Source organism: Juglans regia, chromosome 6 (assembly GCF_001411555.2).
Source record: "Juglans regia cultivar Chandler chromosome 6, Walnut 2.0, whole genome shotgun sequence".
Taxonomy (NCBI): Eukaryota; Viridiplantae; Streptophyta; class Magnoliopsida; order Fagales; family Juglandaceae; genus Juglans; species Juglans regia.
In genome coordinates this window covers 13953740-13974107 of record NC_049906.1, presented here as the reverse complement: position 1 = coordinate 13974107, position 20368 = coordinate 13953740, and the positions used below count along the sequence as shown (strand labels likewise).

Genomic DNA, 20368 nt, shown 5'->3' with positions numbered 1-20368 from the left:
GACGATGGCACCAGACTCTCGAGAATTGCTCAACGGAGGGTCGAGGAAGAGGTGGCGAAGACCCACCTAGGCTCTGCCGCCTAAAGGAAAAGGGAACGGTTAAACCTGGCTTTCCGAAAGCATGCTCGAGAAAGAGCAGGAAGACCGCCTCCAAATTTCCCGAGCATGCTTGTAAAATGGACAGGGTGGCACCCGTGCCTCTGGTAAAGAATTGCTCATGGAGGGTGCAAATCTAAAGTCGACCACTCCCCACATGACTAAGGTGTAGCCCAACCCCTTTAACTACTCGATGGAAAGATGCTGGTTGGAGGAGGATGATGGCACTGGGATTCTCGGAGAATTGCTCGAGGGTCTAGTGAAATGGCCCCTCATTCTCCTGACAGACCCTGGGCTGAAGGACAACCAAGACGTTCTCACCCCCCACGACGCCAATGGTGGGAGGGAGACAAAGATTACGCAGCTCTTGCGACTTCTCATGGAGGAAGGCACTAACTCGTGGCAAAATTAAAGGGAGGTGGGAAGATTGTAAATCTCCTCGAGGATGCCTGATTAGGGGAGGCAAGATTACCGCTATCTTTCAGGATGTTGGAGTGAGGGTCCCAAAATGGCTCTTTTCAATGATCCTCGTGGGAGCTGACGATTTTCAAGCGGATGCCTCATGGTGGGGTGAACACGCACTCAGCCCCGGGGGGGGGGGGGGGGGGAAGGTAGCCCTTCACGAACATACCTTGAGAGAGAGGTGGTGAAGATCGCCCCAACTTCTCGATGCTTTTAGGAAAAAGGGAGCTAGGATGACACTAGATTCTTGAGAATTGCTCAACGTCCAGTGAAAGCCAGACCCCCATTCCCACGATAGACTCGAAGGAAGGACAGTGAAGACAGCCTCAACCTCCCCTAATGATGCCATGAGGGAGGGAGATAAAGATTGGCGCAACCTCCTCTGGACTTCCCTCAAGGGAGGAGGGTGAGGCAAAAGGGGCACTAGATCGCTAAACTCCTATATTCTTGACAGCCGTGTAAAAGATTGTCGCCACCGAGGATGTGCTGAGAGGTCCTCAAAATGGCCTGCTTTTCAAATGATCCTCAAGAAAAAAAACAACACTTTGGTGACGCCCTCGGTGACAGCTGAATACGACTGGGCTCTCAGCCAGGGGCGCTGGGAGGTAGCCCTTCATGAACATACCTCGAGAGAGGTGGTGAAGATCGCCCCAACTTCTCGATGCTTTTAGGAAAAAGGGAGCTAGGATGACACTAGATTCTTGAGAATTGCTCAACGTCCAGTGAAAGCCGGAACCCCATTCCCACGATAGACCCGAGGGAAGGACAATGAAGACAGCCTCAACCTCCCCCAATGATGCCACGAGGGAGGGAGATAAAGATTGGTGCAACCTCCTCTGGACTTCCCTCAAGGGAGGAGGGTGAGGCAAAAGGGGCACTAGCTTCTCGTCAAGGGAAGTGGGGGAAGACTGTCGTAACTTCTTGAGGATGCCTCGATGGAGGGGGACCAAGACTGTAGCAACCTTCTGAGGATGCGTTGAGGGAGGGTGCAATAAAAATGGCCAAAACTTTCCAAGGATCCCTCAAGGGTGAAAATAGCCACATTTCTTGAGGATGCCTCGAGGGGTGGGGTGAACACGACCTCAGCCTCTTGAGGATATCAGGTGCCTCATGGGAATCTACTGTTTGCCCAAGCCTCCCAAAGATACCTCAAATGAGGGGTGAACATGGCACTTAGGGGGACTGTCATAGCCTCGAGGGAGGATGCCAGGCTTCCTTCAGATGTGTCGAGGGAAGAGGACAAAAGTAGCCACATCCTACCTAAGATGCCTCAAGGGAAATGGTGAAGACTGTCGCACCCTCAAGGGAAGGGTGAAGACCCACAACCTCCCAATATGCCTCAAGGAGTTGGTGAAAATGTCACGTAGGGGGATTGTCATAACCTTCAGTGAAAAGGATGAAGACAATATTCTCCACCTCATGATGATGCTTTAGTACCGCACAGATTTCCAACTACATGACGAGAAAGGTCCTGTTCGACAATGACAATTCTGTCGATATCCTATTGTGGGAAGCCTTCGTCTGAATGTGGATCACGCCCGATCGGTTGTGCCCGGCACTGACACCCCTCAAAAGCTTCACTGGAGACGTAGTCCAGTCGATTGGTTCTATCACCTTGTCCATCGTAGCAGGGAAGGCCCCAAGAACGGCAACTACCGTGGTGGATTTTCTCATGGTAAAGGCCCTCCTCCTGCAACACAATCTTGGGAGGACCAACCCTGAACAACTCGAGGGCAGTAACCTCCATCTAAAGATGAAATTCTTAACTCCTACGAGAGTGAGCAAGATCAGTGGCGAGCAGGTATTGGCACGAGAATGCTATGCTCGAGAACTGAAATAGGAGGCCAAGGAGGTTCGAGCTCTCGAAGAAGTGAGGGAACCAAAATGTCTCCTCAGCTGAGAAGATTCGTAAAGTTGCTCCTCATAGAGCACCAAGACGAACACGTCTAGAGCCACGAAGAAATGCCGGGAATCGACACAACAGTCATCAAACATTGCCTGAGTGTGGATCCCAAGGTAAAGAAGGTCAAGCAAAAGCATCGCAGCTTTAGTACAGAGAAGTACGCAACCATCGTTGAGGAGGTCGACCACCTCTTAGCTACGTTGTTCATCAGGGAAGAAGCCCAGGGAGAATGGCTTTTTAACGTGGTCCTAGTGAAGAAGCAAGAGAGAAGTGGAAGATGTGTATTGACTTCACAACAAGGCCTACTCGAAGGATTGCTTCCCACTACAGCACATAGACCTAATAGTGGATTCGATGGCTAGAGTATTTGGCCCAGGCGACTAGGAGAAGACGGCCTTCATCAGTGAGTGGGGACTCCATTGCTACAAAGCTTTGTCGTTTGTTCTAAAGCAAGCTGAAGGAGTATTTGGCCCACCCACCACTTCTCAGTCAGACCAAGCTAGGGGAAAGCTTTACTATATACCTAGTCATGATCCCGAGCGCCGTGTCTGTTGTACTAATCCCCATTGAGGGAGGAGACTAGTGACCCATCTACTACACGAGCCGGACTTTTCGAGTAGCTAAGGTTAGATACCCCTGAACGAGCTTCCAAGCCCACCCGTTCAAGGTACTCACTGATGTTCCCCTCAGAAAAATATTGTAGAAACCCGATGTGTCTAGCCGGATGATGAATTGGGTGATTGAATTGAGCGAGTTCGACATTGAGTACCTCCCTCGCACAACAATAAAGGGGGCAAGTGCTAGTAGATTTCATAGCCGAATTCTTAGACTTCCCCGAAGAGATGCCTATCACACCCCAAGGCAAGCTCTGGCTGGTCTACGTCGATGGCTCGTCTTACCGAGCTGCGGGTAGGGGTGTAGAACTTCACAAAGCTCGGGGAGGATAACTTTGCAATCAAACTTAGTTTCAAAACTACCAACAACAAGGCCGAGTACAAGGCACTACTAACAAGAATGTCAGTAGCCAGGTCATTGCGAGCCACCAAGGTTGAGGTGAGGGCCGACTCGCAGGTGGTAGTCAGCTAGGTAACGAGGAAGTTTGCCATCAAAGTGGGGGAGGCGCGCGACCGTTTCAACTACTTGCATATCCAGCAAATCCCGAGGGGGCAGAACCACATTGTTGGAAGAAGTCCTGTATAGGAGAGGTTTCTCCGAGCCCCTCTTGAGGTGCTTCTGGCCTGGGCAAGCCCAGTATGTCCTGGTCGAGTTACAAGAAGGAATCCGCAGAAATCACTCTGGTGGAAGAGTGATGGCCGCCAGGGTCACGCATACGGGGTACTATTGGCCCTACTCCCTCCAGGATGCAAAGGACTTTGTGAAGAAATGCCCTAGTTGCCAAGAACATGTGCCCGTTCCCCACTGCCCGCTAGAAGAACTGACATCCATCGTGTCCCCTTGGCCCTTTGCACATTAGGGGGCTCGACCTTATTAGCCCTTCCCATGGGCGAGGGAGGAGTGAAGTTTGTAGTAGTAGCAATCAATTACTTAACAAAGTGGGTAAAAGTAGAAGCATTGACAACCATCACGGCCCAGGCAATCAAGAGATTCCTTTTGAAATCCCATAGTCTGTCGGTTTGGCATTACTCAAAGCCTCATATCAAACAATGGCAGACAGTTCGACTGCTCGCATTACCGGGAGTGGTGTCCTGAGCAAAGGGGAAGGCCAAGTACGCATCTCCGATGCACCCACAAGCCAATAGATAGACATTGGTGACATCAGGAGTAGTGTGCTTGTATACGGGACCGAAGTTGTGATCCCAGCCGAGGTGGGAATGCCCACGAACCGAGTTTAACACTTCAACGCAGACCACAATGACAAAGTATTGAAAGGAAACCTAGATTGTATGGAAGAAAGGCGAGAAGAGTTAGCAGGTTGGACGACGAATAACAAAAGGAAAGTCGAACAATACTTTTAACAAACGAGTCACACCTTGGGCCTTCAAGATTTGAGACTTGGTCCTTAGGCAGACGGGGGTCACGACCTAGAAAGAAGGAAAGCCAAGTCCCTGATAGGAAGGGCTCTTTTGTGGTGATTTCTCTAGACATTCTTGGGTCATCTTTCTTGCTCATAAAGATGAGACACATAATGCATTTACCAAGCTATGCAAGAGAATTCAAAATGAAAAGGGCTATCCTATATTTCAAGTATCCAAAGTGATAGGGGGAAAAAATTTGTTGATAAAGATATTGAAGCTTTTTGTGATGAAAATGGTTTTATGCATAATTTCTCTACTCCTCGAACTCCTCAATGAAATGGGGGTAGTAGAGAGAAAGAACAGATCTCTTCAAGAGATGGCAAGAACAATGCACAATGAGAACAACTTGCCTAGTTATTTTTTGGCCGAAGCGGTAAGTACTGCTTGTTATGTCATAAATAGAATTATGTTAAGGTCTAAGTTAGATAAAACCCCCAATGAGCTTTGGAATAAGAAAAAAATTTAACATTGGTTACTTTCTTGTATTTCGATGCTTTTGAATGACAGGGATAATTTAGGCAAATTCGATGTAAAATCTGATGAAGACATCTTTCTCGAGTATTCTACTAATAGTAAAGCTTATAGAGTTTTCAATAAAAAGACTTTGACTATACAAGAATCTTTGCATGCAGTATTTGATGAATCTAATCATCTACTCTCTAAGAAATCTGTTGATGAAGAAACTGGAATACCATTGAGCCCATCTACCAAACGTGACAAAAATGAAGTCGGTAAGCCAGTTGACTCAAAGGTATATCGAGGTATGATTGGTAGTATATTATATTTGAAAGCCAGTGGACCAAATATTATGTTCAGTGCATGCTTATGTGCATGTTTTCAATCATCTCCAAAAGAATCTCACTTGGCTGCAGTTAAGCACATTCTTAGATATCTTGCTGGTACAATTGACCTAGGGTTATGGTATCCTAAGTATAGTTATTTTGATCTAATCAGCTACTTAGATGCAGATTATGTTGGTTGCAAAGTTGATCGAAAAAGCACTAGTGGTTTAGTAAAATGTCATTTCTTAGGTCAAGCACTTGTTTTATGGTTTAGTAAAAAGTAAAATTATGTTACATTATCTACTTTTGTGGCAGAATATGTTGCTATGGGTAGTTGTTGTGCTCAAAATCTTTACATGAAGCAACCAACTTAAGAATTTTAAGCTCATGCACAATCACATTCCAATAAAATGTGATAATACAAGTGCTATAAATATTTCAAAGAATCCAATACAACATTCTAGAACTTGCATATTGAGATTAGATATCATTTTCTTCGAGATCAAGTGCAGAAGGACGATATTATACTAGAATTCACAAGCACACACGATCAGTTGGTAGACATGTTCACAAAACCTCTGCCAAAAGATTGACTATGCATGATTAGAAGAGAAATATGAATGATGCATGCCATGAATATCTATTAAATATTTCTTTTATTCAAATGAATTACAAAAACCTAAAACTTTTAGCCTCATTTTTCAAATGCTCTTGCTCTTCATATATCAACATGGCATCCTTATCTAAAGGATTAGGCAGTCGAAATGAAGAAGCAAAAGCAAGGATTTTAAATCCTTATTCTCCTGCCTCAAGTCTCCAATTTTTTTGTTAGACTCGTGAACAAGACGTTGAAGCACATAAATCTTCTCGTTAAGCTTTTCAACCTCATGTGTTATGGACTGCAACCATAGGAAAAATGCGACAATGGACGATGAGTATCGAGTACCGAGACTTAGAAGTTCATAAATGGCTTTTTCATATAACTTGTTAGATCACTCTCATGTTGCATCATGGCACCTATGGTAGATGCAGAAATAATTGGTGGCTGGGGTGCAGTATACACCATGTAGTGAACAAGGGGATTGTTGGAAGAAGATTGCTGAGCCATTAAAAAAAAGAGGGAACTGGATGTGAATGCAGATGGAGTACAGAGATCAAAGAAGACTTGATGCGAATTAAATGAAACTCAAGACTCATTTTATAGAGATGGAAATGAGAACAAGACATGCTATTAGTTCTTCAAAACAAACTTAGTCAATATTACAAGATATGCTGGATGCATATTTATTTAGCTAAGCCAGTGAGATTAACTGCAGACCATCCTTATTTTTCTCGTAAACGCTGAACCTCTGTTGTTAACTGCTGATGTTGACTTTGAATTTGTATCCTCTCTCATTCCAACTCCTCTATAAGCCCATCAAGCTCACTCACCCTCGCCAGAAACCTTCTAGACATGGTCGTAATAGATGCATCATATTGAGCACTAAGTATTCTTGATCCTGCAAGAACCTCAGTATCAATCCTACATGAAAAATGCATCTCTACTCCTATCATGGCGTTGATGGCCTCATGAGAGAAAATTAGCAGTTGAGGTGCAAATGGTTCCTGATTCAAATTTGGAACATTATTAGAAGAATGTTGCTCGGCCATGCTATCGTGGTGAATAAACTGAAACTAGGTCAATAGGCAATGCGATAATTTGTTCTGTGGGTAGTCGAAGGGTGAAAATAGTACTTTTATAGAAATCCAGAGCATTCAAATCTCTGCAAAAGGTGTTAGAGTTAATCCAGACGGGACCCGAGCTGGGCTCGAGGCCTTGCAGCTCGCGTCAGGGACCCAAGCGACTCCATGTTTTGCGGTATGGATCAGGGACCCAGGCGGCTCCGTGCTTTATAGCACTTGTCAGGAACGAGGCGACTCCAGGTTTTGCAGCACTTATCGGGACTCGGGCAGTTCCAATTATTCAACTCTCCACAGTTTCTACAAACACACCGTTTTCATCAGTCCATTGGCACTGCTTACTACGGTTCCTTTTTAATGATGCCAAAAGGGGAAAAAATCTTAGACTAGAAGATTAACATGTTCTTTCCAATATTTTAGTTGTTAAGCTTGTTATATATGCTTAGAATTATATTTATCTATTGCTTGAAAAACTAACACATATTCTCAAGGGAAGCTTAAGTATTACTACAGACTTCAGAGTTCTACTAAGTATTTGTCATCATATAAAAGGGGGAGATTGTTGAACCTAGGGTTTCAAGCCTCATATAATTACATATCTACATATGGATTTTAATGATAACAAATGAATTCAAATATAAAGAAATCTCAAGCTCAAGTTGTCTACACAATGAAGCCATCACATCAATCAACCAAGCAAGAGCAAGAAATGGAACAAGCTCGCAAATGAAGCTCTTAGAGTAATTTTGTACATCTCTTGATAAAATTAGAAATTGGATTAAGGCTCAAAATTAATTTTTTATCGTAAAATATCCAATTGCATTTTCCACATGTGCATGACATATTTAAAAATTAAAAGTTTGGAATTTGAACTTTTGAAAGATGGTTGGTTGATTGTCATCTTTCACATGTGCATGTTTTGTTTGAAACTTTTCAAAAGTGAATGATGTTTTTCTTTGACAATTTCAAGAAGGAAAAACTTTGATTTGAATATTTTGAAAAGTGAATGATGTTGTTTTTGATAATTCCGGAAAGAAAAACTTTGATTTAAATATTTTGAAAAATGAATGATGTTGTCATTGACATATGAATCCTTTCAAATTTGAAAATGAAGTATCATATGCCTACAAATAGCTTATTTGAGATCTTCATATTAACAACTACAGCAACAAGAGCATACGCACGTCATTGCAAGTTTTACAACATTCATTCAAAGCTTTCACTTTCTCTTTTCTAAGCATTGAGCATTAATCCTTATTAATTTTGAGAGAGATGTAGTTTGCGCTATATTATTTTTACTCTACTCATTGAGAAGTGTTTTATAATAACCTACCCACTATCAATTCTTGTATAAGAAAAAATGTGTGTATAACCCTTGTGCGTGTAGAAGGTGTATCAATAGAAGGTGTGTATAACCCTTGTGCCTTTGAGTTACAAACCAAGTCTCTGGACTTGCCGCAATGTACTGGTTAGGGCTAGAGCCTCCCTAACTCTGCCTCGCCCATAGCCAAATGGACACAAGTCTAGTGACTTAAGTCTAGTGACTTGTTGACCTTCGTGTTACAAGCCAAATCTTTGGACTTGCCACGATGCATTGGCTAGGGCCAGAGCGTCCCGAGCTCTGGCCCACCCACAATCGGATACAAGTCCCTTGACTTGCCAACTTTCATGCTACAAGTCAAGTCTATGTACTTGCTACGATGCATTAGCTAGGGCCAGAGCCTCTCGAGCTCTGCCCCGCCCAAAGCCAGTCAGACTAGTCCATTTACTTATCGACCTTCATTATACAAGTCGAGCCCCCAGACTCGTTGCGGGTTTAGGTTGGGCTAGAGCATCCCGAACTCTGCCCCGAACTCTGCCTACACGGCCAGTCGGAAAACAAGTCCCTAGGCTTGCCAAGCCCCATGGTCAACAAGGCTCAGCCCCCAGACTCGTCGCTGGGTTGAGGCCTTGAGGTGATGGTTGAGCTTGCAGCGCGGGTTACATGTAACTGCGCAGACAGAGGTCTCAAAGAAGTGAGTGCCGAGACCCATGACATTATAAGAATATATTATAGCGTGAGTGCCGAGACCCTTCAAAAAGTATATTATATAGCATTGTAAGTATTTTCCCAAAGAACTTTGAGATTTAAATGTATTTTTGCGCTAACTCATATGCACTATGAATGGTTGGTTGTGCTGGACTGAGTCCGAGACGTAAGGGGGTCGGTTGGATTATATGACGGAGTTGTTTGTGTGATTGGTTTATGTTGAGATTTGTTGTTGTTCAAGGTATAAATATTGGTGTATTGAGTTTGACGTTGGTTATGGTAGATATTGATGATTTTAGAAAGTGATGATATATTTTAGGATTATGAGGAATTTAGGTTTTGAGGAATTAAAATAGGTTATTTTAGAAGCTTAGGCATAAATATCGAAATACGTAATTGATTGAAAACTTACATAAATTATGTGATTATTTTTATAGGTGACGATTTATAGTTGACTCGAAATTTTTAAGGAAAATCCTGAAAAGCTAGGAAGTTCTGGTAAGCGGGGTTCATATGCTAGACTTTGCATAAAAATAAATAAAATGGGCTTAGTTATTTGTTCTGCAAGACTCATGAAATTCTGTATAGGAATAAAGTACTTTCTGTCATGACTGGTGTAGACATGAGCAAAGTTTTGGCATTCTATTTTTGAACTATGTAAAAGAGAGCGAATATGAAAAATTGTACATAAATTATATTTTTGCGATCTAATTCTGTTCTATTCTGAAAATGTTCTATGCTTTGATGTGATATGATGTGATTTTTAAAACCTCTGGCATGACATTATGTTTCTATTCTGTTCTGACCTTACCACGGGTGTAAAACTGTGGCCTCTGTTTGGGTTCGTACCAACTTTTCTGTTTCTGGTGCACCCACTTTGGAAACAAAGTTGTTTTCTGCGTGGTCTTTCCTATGTACACACTCGAGGCTCCAAGAATGATAAAGGGAAGATTCACATTCTGTTTCTGCTCGGTTAGCCATCGGGGTTTGCACAACCCTACCACGGGGGTTAAACATGGAATTCTGTTTTGATATGATGTTTCAGTATGCTGTGCGAAGGAAATTTCGAATAAGAATATTTTTGAACTTCCATTCTAATATTTTTAATAACATGTTCTGAATTTACATCTGAAAATAAAAAGTGTTTTGTTCTGCATTTTGAAATTTGTAAATGCTCATGTTTTCATAATAGTATATGTTCTCTGCTTATTGAGTTGTTGATAACTCACCCCTTTTATCTTCACAATATTTTCAGATGATTTTGGATTTTTCAATTGTGGATCAAGATTATGAAGCATTGGGTGAGATGACTTAAGAATAGTGGATTAAGAATAGAAAATTTTCGATGAGTATTGGTGATTTTTGTTAATTGTATTGTTGAAATGTGAGTTTAAGTGACATGTAGAGAAGTTGATATTTTTTGGGGTTACTGTATTGAGGATTTGATATATGAGTTTGTGTAGTTAATTAAATTTGAAGTGTTTACATTTGATTTAGAGCTTTTGAAAATATATTAACAGTGTTGGAGTTGATTATCAAGTAACATGAGTTAACTCTCCGGACCCTTGGGGACGAGGCGTTATAAGGAATGCCCCACGGGACGAGCAAAGTAAAAGGCAAAGTGTACTTGGACAAAGAGGGGCCTCTTCTTCTGGGCCTCCCGCTCAATTGCCTTGGCCCCGGGCATGCTCAAAGCCTGGGTCGGTGGTTTGGCTCACCCCCCATTCCGGTGCAGGAAGAAGAGGCTACACCCCAGCTGCTAAGAAGGCTGTGGCATGTCCTCGATGGACTCCAAGGAGGGATCTACGCTGGAGGGCCCTCATCCACTGTGGGTCGAACCTCCTCCTCAACCGAGCTTGGTCTGTCTGTTGGAGGGCATGGCTAGGATGCCTCTTTCGGAGAAGGTAGGAGTCCACCTCTAGCTCTGAGGAAGATCGCAGGAGAGGCGATGAGATCGACATACGATAATCGCTTAGCTCCACAACAGAGGGAAGCTTGGACCCACCTCCCCTAATGATTTGGCATCGAGGTTGCAAAGGATGATGGACCCTCGACACCAACACTTGGGAACCCTAATACTAAAGGGGCAGCATCTTCCCAATTGACGACCTCCAAGACGGGAAGAGAGATTGGGGACCCCGTCGCAGCCATGGGTGGAATGGTCAGAAGGGCCTCCTGAGCAAGTGTCTCCTCGAGGAGACAGAAGATTCCATGACCACGATACAACGAGGGGCTGGTTGAGTGAAGGCGGTGAAGAGGGCAGCCTAGAAGACTTTGTCATCTTTCTCATTTTCGACGATAAACACCAGTGGGACAGACGCCGATGAAATGGACGATGAGGTGAACGTCGAACGCTGGGCCTAGCTCCTAATGGACAGCTGTAGGTAGAATCGAGACCTCGGGGCACTCGGGACGCGCTTGTTGTGATCCCCCGCCTCGCTCCTAGTAGACCCTTAAGTAGGCGGAACTAGGACCTCAAGGCTCATAGGATGTGCGCACTGGGATCCCCCCGACCTCGCTCCTTGAACCCTTGTGGGGAAAGGGGGGCTTGATTCCTCTAGCTCAACTTCGGAACGAGCCCTTTCTGCTCTGGGAACCCCCAGACATCGCCCAGACATCGCCTCGGGGAGTCCTTCTTGCCTCGCCTCGAGGAGCCCTGCTCGCCTCGTCATGAACCATCTTTGGCCGTTTCCTTTAGCTGCGGGTTGCAGGAGAAGTTGAGTGATGCTTCTGACCCCAAGGAGATGAGGGGTCCCCCTTGAAGTCCCGCTTGAGAACGTACGAGCGGTCGGGAACGGTAAAAAGGCTCCTGATATTGACCTCGAACAACCCCACATTGGTCTCCATGTCATAAGGGTGGCCGATATGCAAGATAGCATTGTTGCTAACCTGGCCTCTTCCCTCCGGGAGAAGTCGAAGGACAGGCTCTTGGCAATAGGGACGTACGCCCAAACAGCTTGAACAGGAAACTACACGTGGTCCTTAGGAGCCGCTAGGCATTCGGGTGAAGTTAAGCGTGGGCCAACCCCAAGAAGCTAAGGATGTCGTGAACGGGGAGGCAAAATGGAAGGGGAAACCCATTAGCGAACATGAAGGGGTAGAGCGCTATGCGGCCCCGCCTTCCCTTCAACATCCACGATGGCCACGCAGCGCCCTGGGACTTCCAGAACCATTGACACAAGGATATGTATTTCGCCCTAAACGCATGGAGGCTGTCTTAGGAGACCGATGACTCCCAGCTCTTCCCGGAAAAGTAAAGGGGCTTGGACTTTGGGGCCATCAAAGTAGCTGAACAAGATGGCCAGGGACGTGGGGAGATGCCCCCCTTACGTCGGGAGACGTAATCCCGACGTAAGGACCGTAAGGACCCCAGAAATCGACTCGATGCCCCCATTGGAAGCCCAACTGGTGCACAGTCCAATGAATAGCCTAGGACATGGGGTGGCGCGCCCCACCCGATCCAACGATCAGGAGAGAATGTGGAAATCGAGGCGAAGCCAGCATTGAATGACGTGGGTAGGTAGCCTCGAGAAGCTCAACCAACGCAGGGCTGCGCAAATGTGGGAAGTCACGTCCAGCCATGGAGAGCATAGGCCAATGAATGGCCCAAGACGTGGAGAGAGGCACCCCCCCCCCCCCTTGAATTCATCAATTGGGAAGTTGGAAAGACAAGGGAACGACAGGGGAATGGCTGCGAGCAACACACTCGAGGAAGGCACAACAAGAATGTTTTGAATTTCCACCACATGTGTGCTAGGAATTTGAGGGGCCAGGCCAGGAGAGTAGGCTAGGCCCATGAGGCTCGAAGAGTCCCAAGGCCACAAGACAAGGGCTAGGGTAGGTCGGCCCAGGAGGGGAAGCGACCAGGCATAGCACACTGACAAGAGGACGGAAGGCAAGACTGTCTGATACCATTACTGGCCGACATTCAGGGACATCCTCTATCCATGAACCCTGGCGTCTAGACAGGTCAGAGGGATGGATGTACCTAACTAGAACCACGCCGCATTAAATGGGATGGAGACGGGCACGCCACAACAGGAAACCACTCCACATTTAATGCATCGCGAGGCTTGTCACACAACAACGTGCCTCTTGGGTGTCAGTGATAGCCACAATCAGGTCTGGCAAAATTGTTGTGTAGCAAGGAGTTGGCAGGGACACCTGACCCCAGTACGAAGTGGCACACCCACCATCTCCACCTCGGGGATCACCCTGGCCAGGTATAAATACCCCCAAGCCAAAGGAGGGGTTCAGACTCTTTCATACTTTAGCTCACATTCTCTTTGATTGAATACTTCTTTCTTTCACTTCATACCAACAACTAACTAAGGCATATGAGGTACCACGACACCTCGAGCCCCCCATTCTCTATCTCAACAAGATACAGACCGAGCTCAGCAGCGTGAAGTTTCCTAGGCCATGAAACACGACATCAACGTGGAGGAAAAGAACACAACTAGGCCTCGTTGTTGCTCTGTTTTCTGGTGGTAAAACAGGGGCTTACCGTTGGGGTTGTCCGTGGCTTACGGTGGACTAGGGTAGTTTGGTTGGTTCAACGGTTGCTCAAAACTGTGTGGTAGCGGTGGTGTCTTGGGTTGAGCTACGATGAGCATTGGTTGTGTGTGTGGAGGTGGCTAAAATCTAGTCTCTCTCGGTGGAAAACTTGCTGCTTGGGGTGTGAGTTGGTTTTAGGGGAGGAGGTGGCAGCCATTGAGTGGAGGCCTTGAGCTGTGAGGGAGGAAGGGATAATGGGTGGTTTTCGGCATGTTATAAGGTTTACGGGAGGTCATTTGTGTAAGCAAAGGGGTGCTGTGCGTGATGAGGTCTCTTGCGGCATGCTAAGGGTAACCCGGGAATTAAAGTAGACTTGAAGAAGAACGTGATTCACGTATTGTGCATGGAGTTCAGTATATGTGTGTGTGTATATATATATAGGGAATCGGTTTAGGAAATTTAACGTGAAGCGATTTGTAAAGTTATAACTCTGTTGGGATAGACTTCTATTGGGGCGTGAATTTGTAAAGTTGTATTATGAAGAGGAATGTGGAATAGTAATTGTTTTCGGAGTTGAACACTTTCATGTGCTTGGAGTTTATAATAAACCGAGCCTTAATTCTCAAAGTCAGGCAGGTTTGGGGGGTGAGATGAGAATTTTGTGTTTTGTTTTAGTGTTTAAAATATTATGTTTTAGTATTATTATTGTTTTGAGATTTGAAAAAGTTGAATTGAGATTTGAAAAAGTTGAGTTATTTATTATATTTTGTATAGGGATTTGAAAAAAGGTATAATGATGAGATGAGAATTTTGTGTCTCATCCCACCCCCAAACCTGCCATAAACATAACTCATCCAATAAAATTTTTATGGGCTTTTAGAAAAGTTCTTGAGCTATTAACAATAAGTTAGGGCCCACTTGATCTATTAGATGGGATTTAAGTCATTTATTGAGCTTCATACTTTCTTTGAAAAATTCTGGGTCGTGACCTATCTAAAATAATCGAGTAAACCTCAATTGGGGACAAGTGAATGGTGCCAAGTTGTGTGATAGAAATGGTATCACTAGTGGGTAGTTGATTGGGGCACTGAGTATCGTGTGGGCAGACATCCACAAGACTAGAAGATTGGGAGGGCATATGATCCTCTACACCGGTATCATTGACCCAATCCAATTCATGTGGGGAAGAAACAAGGTTGCATGAGGATAAGATACCAACAAAGTTGAGGAAGGTGGAGGATGTAAACGTGAGCAGAGCCATGAGTTTTTGATATTGCTCTACCGTGAGGCCAGGGATAGCACTGTCCATTGAAGAACTTGGAACATTACTGACACTGTTCACCATAAGAGAGGACCTGGGTTGCTCGTCTAAAGAGGTGGCGTGGTCCTTGTCGATTGGTGGGATAACAAGGAGCTTGTAGCAGGTGGATTTCCAATGTCTAAGAGCACCATAGTGATCGCACTTGGGATGACCATGAACCTTGCTTTTGAAGTCAGAATGACAGTGTTGGTATGGACAGCGAGTTACAAACACCAAGCTTCCTTCATTTAACTCCATTCCTAGAATTAAACTTGACAACACCAACTATCTTTGTTGGATCTCACAACTTCTTCCTATTCTTTGTAGCTATGATATGTTAGGGATAGTTGATGGTACAAAAGTCAAGTCCTCTAAATTTCTCTCAGAAACAAATCGTGATACTAGAATGTCAATCTAGCTTATGTCCTTTCATAGAAAAAGGACCAACATCTATTAAGCTAAATCATTTGTTCTCTCTCATCAACAATAGTCTATCTATGTAAGTCATTAGTACTTAACATTGGATACACTTGCTAGTCAATATGCTACTGCATCTAGATCAAGGATCTCCCATTTTAAGTGACAGTTGGATAGCCTTAATCAAGCCACTAAATCTTGTTGAGAAAGCTTGTTGTTGTAGGCAAACTTGTCCTAGATGAAGATTTAATCTCATTTGCTCTTGGAGAACTCAGCCCCACATATAACTCTTTCATAACTGCATTCACATTTTCAATTCGTGACAATGACATGTTCTTTTAAGACTTCCCAACTGAGCTACTAAATTATGAAATCCTCCTAGAGACCCAACATCAACATATTGTTATTGCTGCTGGTAATGGATCCTTTGCCTTTTACACTACCAAACCTTCTTCAAATAACTCTACTCACCAACCCTTTCATCGTCCTAAATTCTCCTAAAATAAAAAAAGGCAATAAAAAACTACAACCAAATGCCTTTGGCTCCAACTCACCCAAACCTCAGAACCCCTCAGCTGGTAACCAGACAATATATCACCTTGCCAAATATGTTAAAAGTTATTTTGTGTATATTGTTTATTTTCATACACAAAAGAAATTGCCAAAAGTTTTTTATACATTACCAATGCCAAAGAAGTTTGGGATGACTTAAGAGATCGTTTCTCTCAAGCTAATGGCCCATAGATATTTCAACTTCAGAGAAACATTTCAGGTCTCTCTCAAGGGGCTCTTTCTATTTCTGCCTATTTCACTATTCTCAAAGGGTTGTGGGATGAACTCAATAACTACAAACCCCTCCATGTATGTTCATGTGGTGCCCTGAAAGAAGTTGTTGCTGCTCAACACTCTAAATATGTCATTCAATTTCTAGTTGGTCTTAATGAATCCTTTTCAACAGTTAGAGCTCATATCCTTCTTATGATGCCCCTCCCACCCATTAATCAAGTTTTTTTCTCTAGTCCATCAAGAGGAAAGATAAAGTGAGATTCTTCCCACCCCTCCTATGGAACCTATAGCTCTTTTATCTTGACAAGACTATACCAAAGCCAATAGACAGCCTCTCTCTTGTGCCAAAGAAAGACCTCTGTGTAGGCATTGTTGTATTTTAGGCCACACTGTTGATCATTGCTACAAACTACATGGCTTCCCACCTGGTTTTAAATTCAAAAATAAATCATCTACAACAACTATCACTACTACCTCAGATTCAACTCATGCTTCTTATGGTTCTCTATCCCAATCTAATGTTTCTTTCCCTATGACAGCATCCACTATGTCTTTCACCATTGAGTAGTACTAACAGCTGATTTCTCTGCTAAATTCAAACTCTGTGAAGCCCATAGGCTCTACTACTCACTCTGCCAATCTAACATTTTCTTACAATATCTCAAGTATAGCATGCTTCTCTTCCTCTCACCCTTTATCTTGTTCTTCTACAACCTGGATCATTGATACAGGTGCCTCGGATCATGTTATAAATGGTCATTCCCTTTTTACTTCTTCCATACCTTGTTCTTCACTTGTCAAACTCCCAAATAACACATCCAGATCTGTTTCTCACATAGGCACAATTTAGCTTTCCTCTGACTTGATCTTGTTTAATGTCCTTTGTGTTCTGGCTTTCCATTTTATCTTGATTTCAGCTAGTAAAGTTAGTATTGATTCTAACTATTCTCTTATTTTCATGCCTAATTCTTGCTTGATTCAGGACCTTACCAGCAAGAGAATGATTGGAGTGGGTGAAGAGCGAGATGGCCTATATTTCTACAAACAAGCAGCCATGAATAACTCTATTTCTGGTACTACTGTTACAACATGTCTTTTTTTATTTATGGCATTTCAGACTTGTAAAGGACCATCAGGAGAGGAAAACTGAAGTGAGTCTGAGAGGGAAGAAGCATGTGATGAAAATCTGACAAGATGACTTGTTCATGAGTCTAACAAAAAAATAGGAGACTTGAGGCAAGAGAATAAGGATTTAAAATCCTTGTTTACCTCTTCATTTCGACTGCCTAATCCTTTAGATAAGGATGTCATGTTGATATATGAAAAGCAAGAGCACTTGAAAAATGAAGCTAAAAGTCTCAAGTTTTTGTTAGTCATTTGAGATAATAAAAAATATTTAATAGATATTCATGACATGTATCATTCATATTTCTCTTCTAATCATGCATAGTTTATCTTCTGGCATAGGTTTTGTGAAAATGTCTGCCAACTGATCGTGTGTACTTGTGAATTTTAGTATAATATCACCCTTCTGCACATGATCCCAAAGAAAATGATATCTAATCATAATATGCTTAGTTCTAGAATGTTGTATTGGGTTCTTTGAAATATTTATAGCACTTGTATTATCACATTTTATTGGAATGTGATTGTGCATGAGCTTATAATTCTTAAGTTGTTGTTTCATGTAAAGAACTTGAGCACAACAACTACCCACAGCAACATATTATGCCTCAAAAGTAGATAATGTAACATAATTGTACTTTTTAGTAAACCATGAAACAAGTGCATGACCTAAGAAATAACATGTTCCACTAGTGCTTTTTCGATCAACTTTGCAACTAGCATAATATGCATCTGAGTAGCTGATTAGATCATAAAAACTATACTTAAGATACCATAATCGTAGGTCAATTGTACCAACAAGATATCTAAGAATGTGTTTAACTGCAGTCAAGTGAGATTCTTTTGGCGATGATTGAAAACGTGCACATAAGTATACACTAAACATAATATCTGGTCTACTGGCTCTCAAATATAATAGACTACCAATCATACCCCGATATACCTTTGAGTCAACTAGCTTACCCGCTTCAACCTTGTCAAGTTTGTAGATGGGCTCATTGGTGTTCCAATTTCCTCCGTACCATCCAGCCCAAACTTTTTGAATAAATTTTTGATATATTTTAATTGATTGATGAATGTTCCACTTTTTGCTTGCTTGATTTGCAATCTGACAAAGATTTTAAATTCTCCCATCTTACTCATTTCAAATTCTTCCGCATACTCTTAGCAAAATCTTGGCATATATTTTTATTAGTAGCCCCAAATATTATATCATCAACATAAATCTGAATATTAAGAATATTACCTTTTCATGTTTGATGAAAAGAGTTATATCAATTTTTCCTCTTAAAAAATCTATTTCAATCAAGAAGCCACCAAGTCTCTCATACAGAGCTCTAGGGCCTTGTTTGAGTCCATATTGTACTTTTGTGAGTTTGAAAACATGATTTCAAGAAATATGATTTTCAAAACCTGAAGGTTACTCCAAATATACCTTTTCATTTATAAAACCATTTAAAAAAACACTTTTAACATCCATTTGAAAACGTTTCAAATCTTTATAACAAACACAAGCAAGTAGCATTCGAATAGCTTCTAATCTTGCGACCGATGCATATTTCTCATCATAATCGATTCCTTCTTCTTGATTGAAACCTTGGGCTATTATAAGTTGAGCCTTGTCTCTAATGATCACTCTGCACTCATCTTTCTTGCTTCTAAAAATCCATTTTGTTCCAGTAACAGTATGATTTTTGGGTCTAGGGACAAGTGTCCAAACATCATTTCTTTCAAATTGATTTATCTTTTCTTGCATAGCTAGAATCCAAGATTCATCAATAAGTACTTCATCAATATTTTTGGGTTCAATTTGAGATAGAAAAGCAGTATAATTGCAAATATTTCTAAGAGATGATCGAGTACTTACACCTTGTGAAGATTCTCCTAGAATTTGTTCCACTGGATGATCTTTCACAAGTTTCCACTGTTTGGTTGCATCTTGCATCAAGTTTTGATGATCTTTACTTACTCTATTGTGTTTTCTTTGTTGAGATTGAGATTATTTGTTTTATTTATACCTTCTCTTTCTTCATCAACAGATTTCTTGGAGAGTAGATGATTAGATTCATCAAATACTACATGCAAAGATTCTTGTACAGTCAAAGTCTTTTTATTGAAAACTCTATAAGCTTTACTACTAGTAGAATACTCAAGAAAAATGTCTTCATCAGATTTTGCATCAAATTCGCCTAAATTATCCTATTATTCAAAATGAAGTATTTGCATCCAAATACATGAAAGTAACCAATGTTGAGTTTTTTCTCATTCCAATGCTCATTGAGGGTTTTATCTAACTTAGACCTTAATATTTATGATATAACAAGTAGTACTAACCGCTTCGGCCTAAAAATAACTAGGCACATTGTTCTCATTGAGCATTGTTCTTCCTCTCTACTACCCCATTTTGTTGAGGAGTTCAAGGAGCAAAGAAATTATGCATAAAATCATTTTCATCACAAAAAACTTCATTATCTTTATTAATAAACTTTTTCCCCCATCACTTCGGATACTTGAAATAGTATAGCCCATTTCATTTTGAATTCTCTTGCATAGCTTGGTAAATGCATTATGTGCCTCATCTTTATGAATAAGAAAGATGACCCAAGTATGTCTAGAGAAATCATCAACAATAACAAATGCATAATATTTTCCTCCTACACTTCAAACTCTGTTTGGTCCAAAAAGATCCTTCAGACAGTAAGAGTCGTCGGGCCTTCTACTTGCCGTCACCACAAAGGGCCCTTCCCATCAGGGACCTGACTTTCCTTTTTCCTAGGTGGTGACCCCCGTCTACTTAAGGACCAAGTCTCATACCTTGAAGGCCCGAGGTAGGACTCGTTTGTTAAAGTATTGTTCGACTTTCCTTTTGTTATTTGTCGTCCAACTTGTTGATTCTTTTCGCCTTTCTTCCAAGAAGTCTAGGTTTCCTTTCAATCCTTTGTCGTTGTGGTCTGGGTTGAAGTGTTAAACTCGTTACATGGACATTCTCACCTCTGCTGGGATCATAACTTAGGTCCCATAGACAAGCACGAAAGGTATTTCTCTCGTGGGGGTCTTAAGAGATGTTCGGTGGGCCCACAATACACTAGGGAGTTCCTCAACCCATCTCTCATTCTGGTCCCTAAGCTTCTTCTTCAGGATATTTAGCAAGGTTTTGTTGGTCACCAATGTCTGTCCATTGGCTTGTGGGTGCCCCGGAGATGCGTACTTGGCCATCATCCTGAGCTCAGCACACCACTCCCAATAATGCGAGCA

General features: G+C 42.5%; 1 long non-coding RNA gene across 1 annotated transcript in view; it reads left to right on the top strand.

The window, feature by feature from the left end:
• Positions 1–17074, top strand: part of LOC118348785 — a 23348-nt gene extending 6274 nt beyond the window's left edge. Inside the window, exon 3 of the long non-coding RNA XR_004801780.1 lies at positions 16971–17074. This is a non-coding gene — a long non-coding RNA (uncharacterized LOC118348785). The remainder of the gene's footprint in view (positions 1–16970) is intronic.
• Positions 17075–20368: the final 3294 nt, after the last annotated feature.